The sequence below is a fragment of the Gavia stellata genome, chromosome 3, assembly GCF_030936135.1.
Source record: "Gavia stellata isolate bGavSte3 chromosome 3, bGavSte3.hap2, whole genome shotgun sequence".
Classification (NCBI taxonomy): domain Eukaryota; kingdom Metazoa; phylum Chordata; class Aves; order Gaviiformes; family Gaviidae; genus Gavia; species Gavia stellata.
Genome location: NC_082596.1, coordinates 14,545,170 through 14,566,429, shown reverse-complemented (window position 1 = coordinate 14,566,429; position 21,260 = coordinate 14,545,170).

Genomic DNA, 21,260 nt, shown 5'->3' with positions numbered 1-21,260 from the left:
AGAAAAAAAAACCCCAAACCGACAATCACTGCAGTTAGCAAAACTGCTCTCAGGACTGTTACAACTGAACAGATCTAAAAAGACTAAAGTCCTATGAAGAGGGATAAGAAGTGAGCAGTACCTGGGACTTTTATTTTTCTTTGTTGATTGGTAAATAGCAGCAACAGAAATGGGCCAGGAAGAATTGTGCAAGAGCTATTTGGAATGGGGAGCTCTACAATAGGAGGAAAAGGAGCACTGCAGAAAGATGCATCTTGGCTTTGGGAAGGGTTGGAGGTGTGCTAAAGTGGAAGGCAAGAGGCTTTAGGTAGTAGGTAACGCCCTCTCTGTCCTGTACGATAAATATATTGCTTGTGCCCACAAAGAACTGTCCTTCACTGTCTGTCTGACTAAACCATGGCATGTGCTCTAGCAATAGAGGAATATCCATGAAGACCAAATGTGTTTGGCAAGCCAGCAATCAACCTGTGTGTCGTAGAAGGGTCAGGCCTGGAAAATTTGGCAGAATCCGAGCCTGATGATCCAGCTCTCTCCTGGACTCATTAACTGCTGTATCACTTAGCCAGGAGTTATACTGGCCTTGTACTTCCTCACGCTGCCTCGTGCTCTGCCAGGTCATGATGCCAAGCTCGTGAAAAACGGAAAAGGTAGAGTTACAGTACAATTGCCCTGCTGTATGGCCTCAGCTTAGCCTACTCCTGGAATCAGTCTTTTGGGTTTTTCCCATGGTAAAGTATATGTAAACCTACTAGATACTCTGTGCATCAAAGATAGATGTACCTTGCTCTTGGTGTGAAAATGATGTTAATTGCATTGAAAGGGCATATACTGGAAAGCTGGAAAAAACTGGATGGGGAGGAGGGGTCAAAAGAATTTACTGTGATTCTTAGGAGGAGTCATCCTTCTTGCTTCATGTTCTACATGACGGAGGCTGCAAGGGAAGCTAGTCTTTTTGATGGCATCAGCAACAAAGCAGGGGGCTAGGACTGGATGCTGAGATACCCCGCTCCTGCTCCCTACCTCTGCCTCAGGCATTCTCTTTCCTTTCCAAGTCCTCTTCTTTCAGGAGGACTCTGAGGGAGACTGATGTGGGAAGAAGAGCTAAGGCATACTGAAGGAGAGATTTCTTGGTGCTTGACCATTCCAGCCACTGCACTCGAAGGACAGTCCCCCCTGAGTCTGGTTTTCTCCCTCCCAAGATGCTCCCATCTGTTTTATCTCAAAACACTTTAGGGCCACAGCCTGCAGTACCAACAGGCTGAATGCATGCTATAGGCTCCTAGGTATACATTATTCTCTGCATAACTCCACCTCTATACCTGGGCAGAGGGTGTGTTTGTTGTTTTCAGGAACTTGGCTTCCATTCAGACTCATGGTGTAGCTAAATAACAACCTGGAGACAAAGCTAGCTTTAAAAGTTCCTGCCAACTGGCTACACATTTCTTTACACTCTTTCTCTCCCTGTTGCAATTAACTGCCCTCTCAGCTGAGCTGGTACAGATGTTCCTGAGGTCATAAACATGGAAACAGTCCTTGCTAAAATAACCTCTCGTTTCAAAACCAGTAAATGGACCTTGTGGAGTCTCCATCCTTGGAGAAACTTGAAAGCCATCTGGACAAGGTCCTGTGCAACCTGCTTTAGGTGGCCCTGCTTGAGCAAGGGGTGGGACTAGATGAACCCCAGACGTCCCTTCCAACCCCAACAATTCTGTGATTCTGTGATTCTGTAAAATGAGGTTAAAACCCTGTTACCTGTTCACATAGAAAGGTAACTGTATCAGTGGGACCAAGAGCTTCTTAAAAGGATTGTGTGTCTCATCTGTGTTCCCAAGCATGGCATGTATATGCTGAAGCCTGGTTTTGCATATAGGGCTGGAAGAAGTGGGTTTTTCAGGAGTCTGGGTCACAACCAGGCAGCAGGGTCCGGCCTGAGACCTTTGCTTGGATGTATCATCTTGGGTGTATCCACGAGCAGAATTTACAAGGATGCTGATACAGGCAGGGTAGGAATCACACTGTCAGTACATGGATATAATTTTCAGAGGCTGCAACACACCACCTAGAAACCAGTCTGCTCACAAGCTGTCGTGGTTCTGTCATGTCAATTTGTATCAAGAGGTACTGGAAAGTCACCTTCTGCAACCAATACATTTATGAGCTTTTCAATATTTCTTTTGCTGAGTGGCAGTGAGTGCCAAGATCAAAGCTTAGTGGGTGATTAAACTGGAGAGATTTGAGCCATAAGTAGGAAACTGATATCCAATGCATTGAGAGGGTAATGTGTCTTGGAAATGCATTGAAAAAATAGTAACAAATCAAGGCTCTGAAGCCTAATTGGAACTTTGATGAGGTACAGAAAATTTCAAAGCAATCTGAGAGTGCACATGCATTTGAAAGCACTTGGAAAAATAAGCTATTATTAAAGAAATTGTTCCCACTATAATATTGTGAACTCGCTGCAAACAGTTTCATGCGTTAAATATCTCAAAACCAGATTGACTCAGGTCTGATGAGTGGTATGAATAGCACTGCATTAGTCTTACTGTGTTTTTACCTAATCATTTGCTTTAGGGAATGCTTTCTGAGGTGAAGGAATGGTGTTACCTGGCAATATAAATAAACATTAAAATCAACTTAAACCTCAAAGAAAGATGCAATAGCTTTTTGTCTGCAGCTGTTCCTGCCACTGCATTTTGTGTACTTTTGTTTCTGGACTGACAGCAAAAGCTGAGATTTATCACACTTTGATTTAGATACTTAACTAAAGTATCTTAATGCAGAGAGAGGATTCCCAGGCTACATCCCTAGTGAAGGCAAGGTGGTGTCAATGTAGGATGATTGAATGCACCGGTGCACCTCAGGGAGGCAAGTAAGTACCTAGATGGGCTGAATAACCTCTCTGTCTCCCTTGCCTACAATGATAGCTTGAATTCTGAGGGTCCTTAAGTGCAGCACCTCAATTCTGTCTCTAAACCCTGGTGGGAGGGATGTGGGTGCAAGTCCTTGATATTCACAACTGATCAGCAATGACTCTCCATTCATGGTCCATCTGTCTTTGGCTGTTCATTTTTTTCAGTGTAAATCTCTGGAAATGCTGCAGTAATTGCAACACACAGCTGTGTAACTTCTCACTGTTGCTCCTTGGTTGTCTCCAGACCCAACGTTAATATTCCCTTCATATTCTGCAGTAATGCTGGCCATGAGACAAGGCAATTCAGACAGGGCATGGACCTAGGGTTTCCTTTCAATGATCCATACGTGGTCCTTGGGGCAGTCAGTCACAGAAGAAGCTATTTGTTCATTGTGCAATGGAAAGTCTACCGGTTCTGTTTCCCATATTCCTCTAAGAGGAACTGCTGATAAACTTAGAAAGTTTATTTTACTTTTTATCTTAACATAACACCAGGAAAGAAATATCTAGTGAAAACTGGATAAGGCATCACAAACCTCTCTTTGTATCAAATGTGTGATTTAGCTTCGGTGTCACTGAGAATTTATCTAGGAAATTCCTTGTGAGGAACAAAAATACAACATAAAGATGAACTACATTGGCTGTTCTCCTGAAAGAGCAATAGCCAGGAACTTCACACTCAGGCAAGCTGATACTATTTAGAGAACTGCCTAAATAACACTTCACCGATCACCTTTGGAATCACTACTAATAGAAAACACAGTAATAGATTTCCTACTCATTTTCTGCATCTCATGAAAGTGGTAACGTACTGGAAAGATGAGAAGCAATGCCTTTCTTTGTAATATGGCATAATAAATTTTGTTCTGAATAAAAGGGGAAACCAACTTACCTCTAAGCAATAGCAATATGATGTAGCTGGTAATCTAAGAAGTTACAGAGCCATAAGAGGATTTTGAAGTTTAAGTGGTGAAATCAGTTTATAAAAGAAATGTCTAGAAAAAAGCACAGTTTAATTCTCTGTCTTATTACTGGGCTCTAGGGCCACGCTCCTAAAACTCGTTTTCCTATCCTTTTCTTCGTGGACACACTGTTATTTTCCCCTTGATATCAATGGCATGGTACTTTTAAATTAATTTGAAATAACAAAACACGGATCCAGGAGAACTTCTCTTATTTATCATGCAACTATATTGCAGATAATTGTAACTTTCTTCATGTGTTATTAAGCGTACAGAAGAGTGAATAGCAAATTTACAGTTCGTCCAGGAGATGTCTCTCTCTTCCTAAAATATGCCAAAGCCATTTGTGTTTCAAGGGATCTGTCCTGCATTACAGATGTTGGCTCCCTCAGCCTGCAGTTGTGACCTCGCAAGAAAGCAATACGCAGTCTGACCGCTACGTATGCTGTGTTCTGTTGCGGGGTTTGGCTGTCGTTTCCAGTGCAAACGCCTCATTTTTAGGTCAATGTTTTTAAAAACCATGGGAGCTGAACAAATATTTGTGCTACAGCCTTGTTTTTTCTCATGCACTTCAAACTTATGCGGTAGGCTAACTTGCTTGATTTCTACAACCAAGTAATTTATTGTACAGTTCTGTCACTGTGACCAAAGAACACACAGTGATATCAATGGATTTTAGGGACAGATACAGCTCATGGGAGCCTGAATGTGTGCTATTATTCTGCTAACAGCATAAAGAATATAGTGTGAACAGTAAATAATTTAATATTGTCATTGAAATACATCATAAAGGAATTTAAACCAGAGACACATATTTTGAAATCTTTTCGGTTCTACTGTACAGAACATGCAGAATAGCAGATAGTCCTATGACAGTCAATAAATTTTAGTTTTGTTAATGACACAGTGAAAGAATTTATGCTTTAAAAAATTGCTTTGTTTTTAGCAATACACAGGATAGTCAAAACACTTGCAGTCCTAAGTCCTTTGGATCTATGTTTTTTTATTCTCATCATTGCAGTGGGTTTACCCTGCATTTTATAGTATCAGCTCAGGTGAACCAAACTTCTTTTGTGAGGAGGCAGACACAGAAATCTCTTTTTTCTCTGGACAGAGCAAGCCAACAGCCTGGTTAGCCCAATGATTTTATTAATATGTATTTTTTCATGACTTTTATTGACTTATTGACAATTTTCACTGGGTATTACAGGAATTATGACATCCGTAACAGTAATTTTTTTCTCATGGGAGAAATAATGAAATATGATATGAAATTTTAGTCTGGTGAATAGGTCCTGGGGCTTTCAGATGATTTAGAGGAAAAATAATTGGATTTACATGAGCATTTACTAACTACTGCCATTGGAGAATGAAGTACTGGTCCATGTGGTGGTCCCAGGTGAACCTGTGTACTTAGGGATTGGCTGCCTGGCCAGCTTTGTGAAGATCAAGAAGGAGGCAGGACAGGAGGATGCTTTAGCAGAGTTGCTCTGCATCTGGAAAGAAACAGACAGCTAAGCATACACAATTCCCTCCAGGAGTCCTCAAGAAAAGAAAAGGGGCAGTAAGATGCCCGCAGCAAGGAGTGGGGACAAAGAAGCAAGGCTGAGCCTTTGTCCAAAAAATCAGGCTATTCATGCTCCAGCATGGATTTAGTTTAGAGGGACTTCTAGGTTTGATTTTAAGTCTCTGGGGGCAGGAGCTCTCCTGTGGCAAGTCTGTCTCTCTCTCGGCAATAATGTTTCTGCTGGCAAGCTGAGTGGCAGTACTCAGAGGTAAGAAAAGAGAAGATTCACCTAGGCTTCCTCTGCTCATGGCAACAAGACCAAATGTTGTTCACTTGTGTTGATCTTCATAACATGATTCCCCTCAGGGACTGAAAAGTTCAATAACGAGTCATCGAGGTATCAGAGTTAAACTTACTAAAAAAGGAGCTGCTTGTACCTTTCAGAGGTTGGCTTTCAGGGTCTCTGCAAAATCAGAGGAAAAGATACAATTTTCCCACACTTTTAAGGACCTCTTTTTGATTCTAACAGCAAAATCCTACTAATTTGTCTTTAAAACAACACCAAGCAGCAAAGGTATTACATGGTAGTTACAGAGACTTGTTGAATATCACATTTCTTGGACACCCTAAATGAGGGCAGAGTGTCCTGCGTGCTGTGGAAATGTTCCTATTACTCAGCTGGCTGACATGGAAGCTCTTATTGTTGGTGTTTTTGTTTTTGTGTTCTGCTTTGCAGCTGCACTCCCCCCAGGAAGAAACGCGGTGCTTCTGCTGACTCAGTCCTAGCCAGAGTCCCCCGAATGTGCTGGAGCCACCTGATTCTTGGAGAGCCTGGAAGTCATTTCCAGCCTAGTGTGTTTGATTTCAAAGTTTAGTCAAACAGCGCAGCCAGATGGAGCGGTAGATTGTCCTGGAGAAAACAAAATCTCGAAGTGGAACTTTAAATGAAAATAAGAGAGACAAAGCTGGGAAAGGAGGGGAGGAGGCTAACTTTGTGATGTCCCTAGAAATGCAAAAATTTTATCTCAAATGCCAGAGTGATGTGAGCAGCTGGAAGGACTGGATTACAGGGTTGAACTTTTGGGTGGAGTTTCGGGGGTCAAAGGAATATTTCTGTAAGCCACTCCACCTGTCAGCAGCCAGCCTGAACCCACCTGCCTTTCTACTGGGAGTGCCTTGAAAACTTCATCTTAACCTTTTCTAAACTGCACTTCTGCTCTTCCGACACCCCACTCAAGCCACAATCTTGGAGCTTCTGCCATTAACATGTTAAGCAACTGCTTGAATTTGATGGCCAGAGGGCCCACAAGGACCAGCAAGGACAGCAGGGTCCAGACCCACTCTGACTGAATTCTTCTTTGAATTCTTGCCTGCCCCTTAAAAAAACCCTAGATTTAAAAATTCCCCCATGGGGAAGACTCACCAGTAACCTTGGATGTTGTAGCAGGTGTTAGTTATCCTTGCTGTTAAACTATGTCCAGTTGTACCAGATGTTAGTTATCCTTGCTGTTAAACTATGTCCAGTCTATTTAATCACTTGGCTGTAAGTAGTTTCCAACCTGCCACAAGCAGATGTTTGCGCTTTTGCTTCAGAGCTGACGAAAGGAGTCCACCTGAAAGGTGGCCACATTTTCCTGCCTCCATGTCAACTTCTCTGCTCGGACATTACCACCCTCATTCAGCCTTGTTGAGGCAGAAAGCTCCTTAGAGATGGGGGTGGACCTGCATCCTGAGTGCTGTGGCACCTGAGTGTCACAGCCCAATGCAATGTCACACATAAATACTCCAAACAATTCTGACTTACATACCAGCTTATTTATCAGGAGCAATATTATTCTACTAACACAGTGCTGCCTCCACCTAGGCCACCTGGCCATAAAGTTTCCTATAGATAAGCTGAGCTTGTAGCCCACTGCCCCGCTAGCTGGGTCATCAGGGTGAGCTGGGCAGGAGGCAAAGTGTGCAGGGGTACCTGGGCTGGTGCTCACAGTGGCTGCACACAAGACGAAGTGCAGAGAGTGAATGCTGCCTTGGAGCATGCCAGAAGGAGCAGTCAGGGGAACATCTGGAAAGCAGTAGGAACTGAGGAGCAATGGGATCTGTTCTAGGACATGGCACACTGCTTACACTGACAGCATTCAGATAGCCTCCAAAATGGGCATCTTTTCAGGTCTGCAGAGCCCGTCTGAGTGAATAGTAGTGGGGTTTTTTCTACTTGTTTTTATCTTGTGTAACTGGATTTTTAACCAGTTGTAAATATATCTGCCTACTGAAGCCTGTCTTCTAGAAGAATAATTTATCTGTATTAAACTTCCTCCAGTGCTTAGCCAATGGGTCTAATTTGGCTACATGTATTTGCAGACACTCTCAATGTTTATTTTACAGAGCTATATGTTTGCAGATCCTATTTTACTGTCTAATAGCACTGGATCTTATCCATCTCTCTCGTCATCTCATTTTTTTCCCCAAGAAGCTCACTGTACGATTTCCAAATTCCTAATTTCATCCTGATGTAGTCATTGCAAGGCTCCTGCTTGGGGAACAATGGGAGAGTGATTAAAATTTCAGTACGTCTCCTGAATGTTTGTATTAGTGACTTCTGTAGTTTTTCCTCACGCTTATACCAGCAAGGATTACAAGCCTTTGCATACTTCCTGTGCTGTGTAAAGACCTAGACGCGTGATCAAGTTACCACGGTCTAAACAAGTTACTACAGGTCAGCTGAGAAGTAGAAATTACCTGGGTATGTAGTACAAACTACTATGAAATTATGTGATTTAGGTAATCCTCTTTCCTTAAAGGCAAACTTTAATCAAATTAGTTTGTATCTGACAAGCCTGAACCATCTAAGTGGTGTCCATTGGTGCCTAGTGACTTCTAAATCACTGCAAATGGGCAACGTATCTGAGCTCCATCATCATGTAAAATGTAAAATTATCTCAATTTCTGTACTGAATCCACGAAAGTGGTCCTTCAGCTACAACTGAAGTAGCTGGCTACAGTCTTTTAAAATGACATGAAGGTGCTATTAGAAAGAAGGTATTGCCAGGTTTGCTGTAGCTGTTTCACGTGCTGTCTTGCAGCCTGCTGTGCAGGTACCATGTTCTAGATGCTCTGATGAAGATGGTGCCACCTGCAGCAGTGGTGTTTTCTATTTCCTATTTGCTTTAACCTGGCTAGAGCAGTGGAAACCCTTCAGGAGAAGGGGCAATCTTTTGGGACAAATGGATTGTGAGAAGGAAATTTTCCTAGGGATACAGAGAGGGTTGTGTGACTCTTATTCGAGCTAAGAGAGCACTGAAAAATAATGGAGTGCAGAGCAACGATGAGGAAAGGGCCTACCATGCAGGGCCACACTGGGCAAGATATTTAACATCTTATCTAGAACTTCTGAGCCTTCCCAATTTAAATTTTTCTTGTACTAATAAAGCCTCATACTAGAGTCTGGGAATGTTTGAGTCTTTGATGAGTGCACCTCATATCCTTTTCTTCAGCAACATATGTTAATAGTGTGGATACCCCTCTGTGCTCCCTCTCTAACTTAAATGGCACTGAGTTGCGAACAAAAGGGACTTTTGGCACAGGACCTTGACCTGTATTTGGAAAGAAGGTAAGAGTTGGTGGAGCAGCTGATGAGCTCCTGAAAGTTTATAGTTTGGCTCCTGAGAGATGTTCATTTTGCACTTTCCATGCAGAGAAGGAAGTGTGATTGCTGAGAAACACTTCAAGGATACACACTCAGGCATGTCTGACTGAGAGCACTTTCCAGGCCAACACTTATAAGCCTTCACTTGCAATAAATAGTGATGGAGCATGAAGGTGTGAAAAGCACCTTTAAAGAGGAGACGCATGCCCCTGGACTGGAGAAATAGGAAGATGAGGATCATGCAGGGACACCTGGCCACCAGGGCCTGAGTGACGCTTTGAATTGCACAATAAGCAGGGTTGTCTGTGCTTCAAACTCATTACTGTGCTGTCATCCTCTGTTACGATGGCCAGAATGATGGTGACAACACTCTGGCCTGGAAGTGACCATCAGTGACAAGACGACGTTGTGTCATCATGCACAAAGCAAAAAAGGACCTCCTTTCCCTTCTTCTACATCTATATCCATAATAAAATCTGACTCTACTAAATAGTCATATGATTTCTGGTTGGATACCAGTAATGGGGTGAAGGTAGAGCCTACATCAACTCCCTTACCTACTGTATGCCACTGTTTACCTTGCTGATTTATTATTAGCAGATGTATAATTTTCCCATACTTACCGGCGTCTTTTCCATCAGGTCATTCCTTATTTGAGTATACCAGTTTGATGCCGCCGTTAGCTAGCTGACATAAAGTTACATCAGTATGAAACAGTTGTAAAGTCACAGAGAGTCACATCATATACCTTATGTGTCAGAAAAAAAAATCCCTTTTCCTTGTTTCTCTAGTAATGCAAAATTGTTATTTCTTCAGAGCAATAAGTAGTTTCTATGATCAGCTGTAAACAATTACTAAGCTGCCTGCCTTGATGATTTATAGCTTAGTTATAAAAGGGTGTACTTTCTTCCAGGCTGCTTGCTAAGCCCAGAGGAAGACCCTGAGTTAATGGTGGTGATGCTATTTTATCACCTGCTGTGAACTAATTCTAGGAACTGGTCAGATTTTTCTGAGGAAATTGCTTTGCAATGTGAAATCAATAAAGTCAATACTCTCTTCTTCTTTTTCCCCTCTGTGTGTGGGAATAGACCAATAGGAAGAAATGATTTTTGGGGACAAGGTGCTATTTTCAGGATGAAATTTCTGGTCCAAACCAGAGACGACAGTAACACAAGGACAATAGAACAGAGCATGGTCCAGTGGAGACAGCACCCATGGGGAAAACATGGGAATTGAAACAGAGTTCATGTTTTGAATCTGCTGCTAATTTAAATCTCGTGTGAATTCCTTTGTAACCTGTTATTTGGGCACATATTTACTGTGAAAGATCCTGTTTTTATCACATTGCAGAGTGCATAATTTTTTAATTAGAATTTTAACTAGTTCATCAAGGTAGGAAAATTACTTTCTACAGAGATGCAATAAGAAAAATCAGGTGACTATTTTCTTAGATTTTATTTTGGCTTAGTATTTGGAATCTTTTAAGGGTTAAAAAATTAAATGGTGAACAAATTGTGGCATGTTAGTAGTTATTCTAAAGCTTCTTTTTAAGCTACATGTATCAAGCACCCTGGAGTTTTTGTTTGTTTGTGATAGTTGTTTTGTGTGATCATCTGTTATTAATTAGAGTATTGTTGGTCAACTGGCTGTTCCAGTGATTAGTGGTATTGTTATAAAAGTATGTACACTCCCTTAGTACGTGGGTGGTGGTGGCAGTTGTGTTGATATCGTTTTTGTCTTTTTCATGGGACAGAGCTTTAAGTCTTGTTTGGTTGCTTCATTTCTACCAGATCCCAGTTCTTTTTACTTTCCTTTTGGGAATGTTTGGAACTTTACACTAACTGATATAGGAATGGATCTTCTGAAGGTGTATGGATTTTCACCTCCTATAATAGATGCACAGTCGTCAAGAAGATAAGATACATATGCTATCTAGAGATATCAGAACAACATTATGTAGCATCTTGTTAATTGACAGTTTTGTTTTCATGTGACTACCCTCTAAAATATAAAATAAAGCAATGAGAAATGTATCTTAAATTAGGCAGTGGTTTCTAAAAGAAAAATCAAGCCAGTCATTTTGATGTCAGACAGTAAATAAAGGTTATGTGAACCTCATTTCAGAAGGAATTCAGCCATCAGTGTGGTATTTCTGTGCTACTTATGTCATGTTTGTGTACTTTGTTTTCATATACTTGTGCTTTAAAGATTAGCATTAGAGAAACTTGTGTGTTTTTTGTTTTTGGGTTGTTTTTTTAATGATACTAGCTTTTAAAAGGTTGGTGACTTCTTATGGTGGACAGTGTAACACAAAGCTGGAACCACTGAGCTACCAATGAGAGCTGCCATGGCAATAAACATACAGCTATTAACTGTGAACCTACTGCTGTAATTAACAAGTGTGACGGCAAAAACACATTTCTGGGAAAGCTTTATGCTCTGCAGACTCTGAGGGCTAGTGAGAGCTTTGGAGAAGCACAGATTTTTGGACAGGGAGCCTTTAATACTGCTGTAGAGATGAGTGTAGTGAACCTAAACCTGCCATACAAAGACAACTTCACAAAAGAATTCCTCTTACCCTGTTGCTTTACAAGCAGATTCCACAGGCAAACTGGCTCTTACTGCATTAGCTTAGCTAAAATACTGCTTTGGGCAGCCATGTCCTATACAATAGAGTCAATGAATTGCATCTGTATCTAACCTGAATAACAATCCATAGTGATCCTAATGTTTACAACAAACACCTTTGGTGCCTTCCAGCTAAAACTGCCACAGAAATTCAAGATTACTCATTAATTTTTAAACTTGATGCCTTATCCTTTGTCTAGTAGAATAATACAGTGATGTAAACCAGCATAATGTTAATTGGACTTTGGCCAGGAAATTCTGTGTCGGGCTTTTCATTGAATTGTTGTGATGCAACTGGGTGAAACTTGCTTAATGGTACTGTACCTTGTCATTTAGGATGAATACAGAAATTAGATAAACACCTTCATCAAATATCAGTAAAAGTGATAATAATCTTTGTCCAAAACTCATACCAGATACAGAACTAGAGCTAAAGGTTCAGTTGCATACTATGTGTGTCTTTCTGTGGTTATCTTTGTGAGTTTACCGGCAGTGAGTTGATTGGGTGGCACACTTTTTCTATGTAAAATATTGTAGAAGTAAGAGTGGAAATTCCTAAGGACATAGCAAAAGAAAGTTATCTGATACTTTTTGCCCTGTTGTAGAGATGTCTTGTAGAACCTGACTGTGCAAGGTAGAAGGCCAGGGAAAGCAGTCCTTTCTGGGAATCACTGGAGCTGCCAGGAGGAGAGTGGGCACAGCCAGAATGACTGTAAGTTGTTACACAGACAACACTCATGGATGAAGCATTTGCTAAACTAATTTATCGGGATCTTTGTACAGGGTAACACTCACCTGAGAAATCAAATCTGTTGAACAGGATGGCCAGTCACTGCCTTGAAGGTGATGGGAGTCTCTGCTGTGAGGGTCCTTGCAATGGTATCTTCAGCTGGACAGAGTGAGATTCCCTGAACCGTTCGTTCTTCTGCTCAGCTCATGTGAACCTGCTGGGCTGTGGTCCTACATGACCACTCCATCACAGGCATGAGCCAGCACTATAGATCATGGTAAAGTACTTAAATATTCTGTCTTGGCTATGTACAAAAGATTGCCCTACATGGCCCTTTCTGCACCTACAGGAATGGTTTCTATGGACTATTTACAAATATCTGTGTACACTTTAGTTAATTCTACATCAGGACCTGTCTGGAGGAGTCCCCAGCCTGGCCAGATTCTCCATCCTAGATGCTAACACATTGAAGCACACAAGTAGTGCCTGTTAGATGGTCTAGGCACAGCAGAAACTCTCCGAGGAAATCTCAGGGACTGCCCAAAATTCCCACCTGGACACCTCCTGCAGGAATTAGGCAAAGGCTTTGCTATGAGGCTGGCTGAGACCTCAGAGAATCACCTTGTCTCGGTTCAGTCCCTTGTGCCACCTCCGCAGAGACTATCTGGGAGCTCTGGAACCACCCAGTGAACTAATGCCTAAGTGTGCAGTGTGTGCACCCAGGCACAGCCCTGATACCAGCTACAACGCAGCTGTAACTACATGACAAAATTGAATTTCACTCTTATTTCATAGATTAAATTTGATAGTTCTTGCCACAAAGTACAAAACAAAAACCAAAACGATAAGCCTGCTTTAATAGGGCTGATGATCTACTTCTGCAGATGTAAAAGGTGGACCATATGTATTGTCTGGATTCAGAACGGGGAATGATGTTGCTTCCTTTCGGCAGCTGTCTGGCTGTTTGAAAAATGTTTCTTGTGCTGAATGTGCACAGGATAATATGGTTCTTCATTGACGTGCACTGAAAATAAGAAATACTCTACCAAGTAAAGTGCTTCGCGCTTGTAGTGCTGATTCTTGTTTGCACTAAGGCTCTTTTGTGTGGCTGGAAGTACACTGAGCACTTGAAGCAAGTGCTTATTTTGCTAAAGATCCTCTTAGGTCAGGGTGAAGAGCTGTGAGTTTAAGGGAGACTCAGTCACTAGAAGAAACCCAAGCTAGCTCAGTGTCATCAGAGTTCTTGTTTTCCTTTGCTCATAGATCAGGACATGTTCCTGTTCTGGGCAGGAGAAGACAGCTCCCCAGTGTCCTCACTTATGTGTGCAGTGTTGAAAGCAGGAAAAGTAAATGGAACAGCTGGTACATTAAATTCATGCCTTCTAAATCACTTCACTGTGGTGATAACAGCACTATCAATATCCTCTTTCACTTATCTGCTACATAGTCTTTTTTGTTTGAGTATTCACAGGTCCCTTTATGTCACAAGGCTTCTCCCGCTGAAAGCACCACTGTCCATGTATTTCAAGTGAAAAGGGACATTTTTATTTTTATTTTAAGATTATGCTTCCGCTGTTGACATGGAATATGTGTGGTATTGGAAGTGTTAAAGGGGACATTTGCATCTCTGAAGTGATTCTGGATAGAGGAAGGAATTGTTATCACATGCCAAAGGTTTGTGCCTTACCCTTAGTTCAGGACATGCAGAACTTGGATAGCATTTTGGGTACAGTGTTGGGGTTTTTTTAGCTTTGGGCCATTTATATCCATCTAGACTACTGCTGCAAAAAGCATTTTCCTAAACCATATCTTTGACCTCTCTTTCTGTCCTCTCTGCTGCTACTTCTCTGCCACATCAAATGCAATTTTGCCTTTGTTCTCGGAGTTTTTCTTGGCCTAATCTCCCCCACCTATCTGTATTCCAGTATTGAGAAGGTGACTTCTGCCTCTGATCAGCCCAGTTTGACTTATGTTGTCGCACTGTCACTTCACAGTCACTGGTCTATCTAGCTCCATCTAATCCCGTGTCTCTGTTTAGTTTGTTAGAATCTCTCTAGGGAAAAGTTCTTGTTTTCTGTGTTGGCAGCTAATGCAGTTATGCCCTGGGATCCCACTGGGGATCCTAGGCTTTTTGAAAATATAAATTAATAAAATATGAATTAGTAAAAACAGTGTCATGCAGAGGGATGAGAAAGTGAGAGGAACTAAAGTAATACCCTGGGGCTCTCTACATTAGCTAGTAGTGGTGCCCAGCAGGACCTGATAAACAGAGAAATGTGCTGAGGATCCGCTGTATGAGGTGTGTACGTTGTGCTGGGGGGTTGTTTCCAGCTAGCTCTAGCCTGGTCCATGGGCTGGAAGCGCATTAAGAGCTGGAGCACACCTTCTGGTTTCGTTTCGTCTAAGGGGAATACAGTGTGTGCTCTCTGAGACCGCTCTGTAATGTGAAACACAAGTGGTGTTGGTGGGGGGCATTGGGATGTTCACTTCAGAAGTGTCCTCCTGAGCCAAACTAAAGCGCTAATGTAGGCACACCCTCATTGCCTGCGTATGTTCAGTAAAATTTGTCATTATGACATCAAATTAGCAAAATGCATAAATATTACTCCAAGGTAATAATTTTTTTCCTGATTGAGATCTCAATTATAAATTTATGTTCATCAGCCTAGAGTGATTCGTCAGACGAGACAAATTATTTCCTTCTGTAGACATGTTTGCACTGACAGGGGTAGCTTTATAGAGCCCAGTGGATGGAGCATTATGGAAAAACTTATAACACCGGAGCCAGAGATTTAGTTTAAACCTACAAAAGAAGACAAAGGTGTGCCAACCAAGAGCACCTTGAGTGTAACTGATTTCAAAGATCAGCCTAGTTTTCTTGAATCATATGGTATTTTGTAGCAATCTGGCACTACAATATCTCATTCTTTTAAAATTTCACCATGCTTTTCATGTAGCTAAATTCCGCCACTTACATATCCAGCAGTGAATGGTGATGAAACTGGAGAGAACGGAGTGAAAAAAAGAGCTATCTATGTAGGTGTCATCAAGAACTGTTACATATTTCTTATTTTGTTTTTTGACTTGTGCTGACATATGGATTAATAGTTGTCCACACTGCCATTTATTTTTGACTATGACATGGTAAGTAAAGCAAAATGCAACACTTGCCTTACCAGACTGCCAACTTGATATAACACAATGGAAGAATGAAATAAGATGCACAAGCATTACTTTCCAGTGCCTATAAGACTGCAGTGAGTCTATAAGACTGTTAGTTTGGTACCTCAATAGTTTTAAACTTGGTTTATAGTGAAAACTTTTAAAATCCATTATTTTTTAGTATATTGCTTTTACTCCTTTTGGTTTTTTTTCAGAAGTGATTTGATTTCTTTGTTCTGCTAAGTTTAATAAAATCTGCAAAGTAACTTAAGCCCTAAATATCTGCTTTGTATGTTTCTTCTGCTAGTTAAAACATCGATTTCCATTTCTTACAAATACTAATTGCACAGAAGGTTGTGGGGATACACATGTGCATGTGTGTGTGTCTGTAATATCTTGCTTCCTCTTTTCAAAGCATTGTCCAAACACCAGCTAATTGATTTGACATGCTAAAAGAGAAACTCAGTGCAACCAAGTCATTTTGGTATGAAAGACATTTCCAGTCATCTCCGTTCAATAATTGCAACCACAACTTCAAAGATGATACAGATGCAAATTGAAATGTGTGATCTTGTTCTATCTGGATTTGATTTCTTTCCCCTTTTGCTCTGAAATACTCATCCTCCCCTTCCTGCTGGGATCAATGATGGCTGGGGCTGCCACGTACAATGAAACTATACAAGTCCAGAGCGATTGAATTTTACTCCAGGGATATAACTCCAATTCCCTCTTCCTCTCCTTCAATGGGACTGGCCCTAATTTTATGCATATTCTGTGAGTTATATCCAAAATGCAGGTCTGAATAAAACCTCCTAGGAGGAGGACTGGGAATCATGATCCTTATCTTCTAATAGGCCCCATTCTGAGATCATCCTTCTCTTATCTCTTTCCAAATTCTATTCTTCCATATGGGAGTACAATAAATTGTTGTTGACTAGTGAATACCCCCTCAACTCTTGCAGAGGATAAATCACACCACACATCTTGAAATTCCTAAGCATACTCCACCAGTGAAAGACAGTGAGGATCAAGTCTGTACAGATGGAAGTTTTTTAATACCTTAGCTAGTCCAAACATTTTGCTGACTATGTGAAGTTCACCAGGAACTTTGAAATTACTGCTGATTTTACATGAAAGACTCTCAGATGCTATGGAAAGAACAGAAGACCCTTGTGATCCTGTCTCCTCATAGCTGTACGTATTAGTACATATCGTGCTAGAAAGTTTCAGTTTCTCCTGTGCTTGTGGAACACAATGTCATGGCAGTTAACCATCATCTGCAGAGAACATGATGACTCTGGAGCAGCTGTAAGCATCATTTTGTCGACTTGCTTCACCCATTTTCTGTCAATGTGGCTGACTCAGGAGGTGGGAGCAGACTGCTCTGAGTATGATCATGCATGTGAGACCACAGCTCTACCTCAGCGCACGACACCAAGGTAGAAAGTACTCGTTAGCACATGGATGCTGCAGGAGGGGTAAGAGCACAGTAACGGGGAGAAAGGAAAGGTCTAGTCTGTAAGTGGACTTCAAGCATAACAAATAGGTGAGATGTAACCAAAATATGCAAGAAAAGAGTTTGTAAAAGTGCTCACAATTTCTGATGTTCCTCCAGAGCTCACAGGATTAGACAACACAAGCTTCCCAGGAGCAGATTTTCTGGTCCTTCTTTCTTCCAGTTAAATCAAATTCAGAAATGGTATTAAAATGTCACTTTTTTGCATTTTTTCTGGTGCTTACAAGTCACAACACATCAAATTTTAGCATTTCATGTGGAAATTCAAAATCCATTTGAATCTCTGTAAGTAAAGGTGCGAGGGCTCTTCAGGAAGAGACAGCAGAGTTGTGGCTGACTAGAGCTGCCCAGCTGACTTGGCTGCTTCAGCAAGGTTGTAAGAAGAAACACTGAGGTCATACTCATGTTTTTCCAGTAAGACATCTTTGCATCATTGCATTCAAGTGGCCACAACTAGACAAGGCTATGCCGTAAGAGCAGAAAAGTCATGAAGTCGACAATTCTGTCATTTTTCCATAGATGCATGTTATTTTTTTGATGCTTCAATATTTCAATCAGATTAAAGTTCTCAGCAGGAAACAGCTGTTGAATAACCTCCTGTAGTTTCCTAAATGCATGATAATTTTTTTCCTGTAGATCATAATTCCTAAGAAAAAAAAAAAAAAAGAAACTATGCATTTGCTTTTAATTCCAAAACATGGGTTTACTGTGCCATGATCTCTGATGGTCAGAGTCACCTTGGGCTCTCCTGGACCAGTTGGGGCTACCACAACCACCACTACCTCAAGCCTCACTGACCGAGCTCTGCAGGTCCTTGGGGTGTGAGCGTGGGGACTGGAAGAGATAATGTGATTCTGTGGCCCAGGAATTATGAGGGAATAGATGTCGTCTGAATACTGCCATGCAAAGTTTAGTTTGTTTTATGTTTTGTCCTTTTTTTTTTGGTGTACTTTGAAAATAGAGAGATACCTTAGATTTTGACTGGTATAATAGCACTAGAAGGCTAAAGGAAAGAGGTTCTCACTTCTGTCTGCTCAGATAGGTATAAAACTGCAAGAGGGGGAAACTAATCCCCTTGATAAAACAGGTGTATGAACTGTATTCGAGGGTGGAAAGGCTGTGAGTTCATAACCACCACCTCACACACTCACAATTGCACTAACAATTGTTGTGGCATTTAGTATTTTGGCAAACTGCCTCAACTGGACCTGTTCAAAGCTAGCTTCACACTGCAGAGAGAGCCCTGTCAGGCAACCTGGTGAAAATAGAGCAACGATGACTTCAGTGGGCTTGCACAAAACAAAAGCTTTGAGGCCTTGGTGGCATTTTCCTTTTTTTCTTTCTTCTTTTTTCTGTTTTAAATTGCGTTAATCTAAATGTGATTTTGTTTAAAGACATTAGAAAGCTCCTTACCCAGCCCCTGTGACTGACTGACCAGCTAGTGCTGTGAGAAAAATTGTTTTCCCAAAAGAAACTGGGTGCATGCATGAATATATAGCAGAATAGTATCCACCACTGTGTGTGACAGCCTATTTCACATTAAACAAGTTCATCACTGCAACAGGTATTTGGGCTACAATTAGCAACAAAATCCATTTCTGGCATTTCCATGTCTTCCAAAACTATTCTGAAATCAGAAGAGTTGGGAGAAGTTTTGTGAGAGGGAAAATGAAATTCCTTAAGCTGGTATTCCTGCTGAATCCCCTCAGCAATAAGACCTTGCTAGGAGTCTTCTCTTGATAACTTATTCTAAGGATTGACTGAAAATTATTTTGGGGAAAATATTATCTATTAATTCTCCTTAAGGTGGGGGAAATCTCCTGGTAAAAGAAGCCCCAAAAGGTGGAAGCTATAACACAAAGGTGAAGCAGAAGAGGAGAGAGGCAGCAGACTTCTCCTTGCTGCTTGTGACAGGACCAACATGTATGTCAATGTCTGTGTCATAGTTAAAAGTACTAACCAGCTGGGATAGGTCTAGGGGAAACCATTTTTTCTCCCTGGAGGTTTTTAGTTTTGTCAAAGCCAAAACATGGTATGTGAACAATTATATTTTCAAAATGAGATTGCCCCGAGGGGCTGATTTTTGTCAGCTGCTCTTCTGTGTTCATTAGTAGCTGTGGTACTGGTGGGCTGGATTTCTGGCCCTGTCTCCATCATCTGGGGCTTGGGGTTTTCAAGGGTTCTCGGACTGCCTGCCAGGCTGCAGCAATGGACCAGAGAGGTGTAAAACCCTGAGCAACTGCAGACCAAAGTTGGTGTTGCCCTGCTTGGTTTCACCACTGCCTAACTCTGGCCAGCCTTAGATGGCCTGTATAGGATTTTGCAAAGAGATTAATTGTTTTTCCCTGCTAAACACAAAGAGAAATTAAATGCCTGAAAAGAACAAGAAGTTATTTAACTGAAAGAAAATATGCCTTTCCTTCCCTTTGCATGCAATCTTTCAAATGAACTTTTATTTTAAAATCACTGCTAGCCTTGTGTCTCCTTTGTACAAAAGAAGACCTAGTTATCTGTCAAAATTTTATTTCACAGTCCTTTTCTTTGTTAAAAAAAAGTAATTTTCTTTGTTAAGGAAAAAGAGAACAACATTAATTTTGTTGTTAGGACAAATATGAAGAAAACAAAGCAGAGGAAGAAAAAGATTATAAAGGGGGGCAAAAAGCTTCCTCTTCTCAACTTTTTCACTGACTTGCAACAGATAAACTTCCCAACAAATTTTCTTGCAAATTCTCCCTCAGGATGCAAGCGTATTTGTGTGTCATATTTCATGGGCCAGGTTTTAGATTCACCCCACCACAGTAAGCACTGAAGGCGGGGGTGTCAGATGCCCTGGCCTCATCATGCTATGGCACATCAGCAGTAGCTCGGTGTTTCACCCCAGTTTGGGTGAGGAGTGCAGGTTTGAAGGGTATCTCCTGCTTGTCCCAGCAAACCAAGCTCTGCTTTGCATCACAGAGTGGCCTCAGGGTGCAAGGCGATGGAGGGTGCACCTACTGAGCTTCAGCTGTTACAGGCAGCCTGGAGCTGGTCAGATGGAAAATCCATGAAATCTATTCAGCACCAATGTCCTCATTTTCAGCTACACATCATTCTTACAAACAACCTCAGTCCCTTCCAAAACCACCTGTCAACCAAGATGCTTTTGCTACCTGCCTGGAATTGCCCATTGCAGGTTATTTCTGAATAAAAAGGACAATCGCTCCTGTGGTCCTTTGAGAACCAAGAGAAGGAATATGGAAAAGCATTTCTTTTTCATGCTTGTAGTGTTATAATTTAGTCTGCATTTAAATCTGAAAGGTTAATAACCAACTTTACAGTGCTGTTCCCTGGCTAGCTGGAAAGTACACCATAGGGATACTTCACATTGTTTGCTGTTAGCTGTGTCTCTTTTTTTTTACCCTTCCTGAGGCAAAGATTACATTGGAAGGGATTTGCTTTTGTTGTTTCAGCAAGCAGAGCCAACTGGCAGCCAGTTTGGTGTTTATATTGCAGTTGTTTCTTCTTCAGAGCACAGATTTTAGCATTGTGCAAAATGGTATTGTTCTGTCCAGATCAGGAAAAATACTTCCCTCTCCATTGCAGATATAAAAGTGACAGCCTCTGGGAGCAGAGATCTGTCTCAGGTATGTGTTGCTTTAGGAAACACCTGGATGCTGTAGACGTAGTTTAATGTTGCTGTTGGTTTAAAAATGGGAACAAATATGCAGAGAGGAGAGTTGTTTTTCCTTGTGTAGCATATAAACAGTATTTTGCAGCCACGCTGATGATGTTCCAAAGGAAATGTACAAAATAGAAACTGAAAAAGAAAACTCCAACAGAAGTATTCTGAGCAACCTCACTCTCTCTATGATAAAACTAATTAGGGAGATTCGTAGCCAGTTTCAACTTCTTTACTCCATGAATGGCTCCATACAATAGGACTTAAGACTACCTGCAACTCAGTGTATCTTCCAAGATTTATTCCGCAACCGTGGACCAGCTCCTGAGAAATGTCCATTCCTGCATGCATAAACTTACTGTAAAACAAAAAGTCTGGTGTGATGATATTGATTATGGTCTGGAACACGGCCCTTTGAACCACGCTACCAAAAAGTACCAAAGCACTGAGGAAGCAGTTTATGGGGAACCTTGATAAGTGCTAAGATCTTAAAGTTGAGATGGTATTCTAAAAAAGACGGTATAGAGAGGGGAATATGTG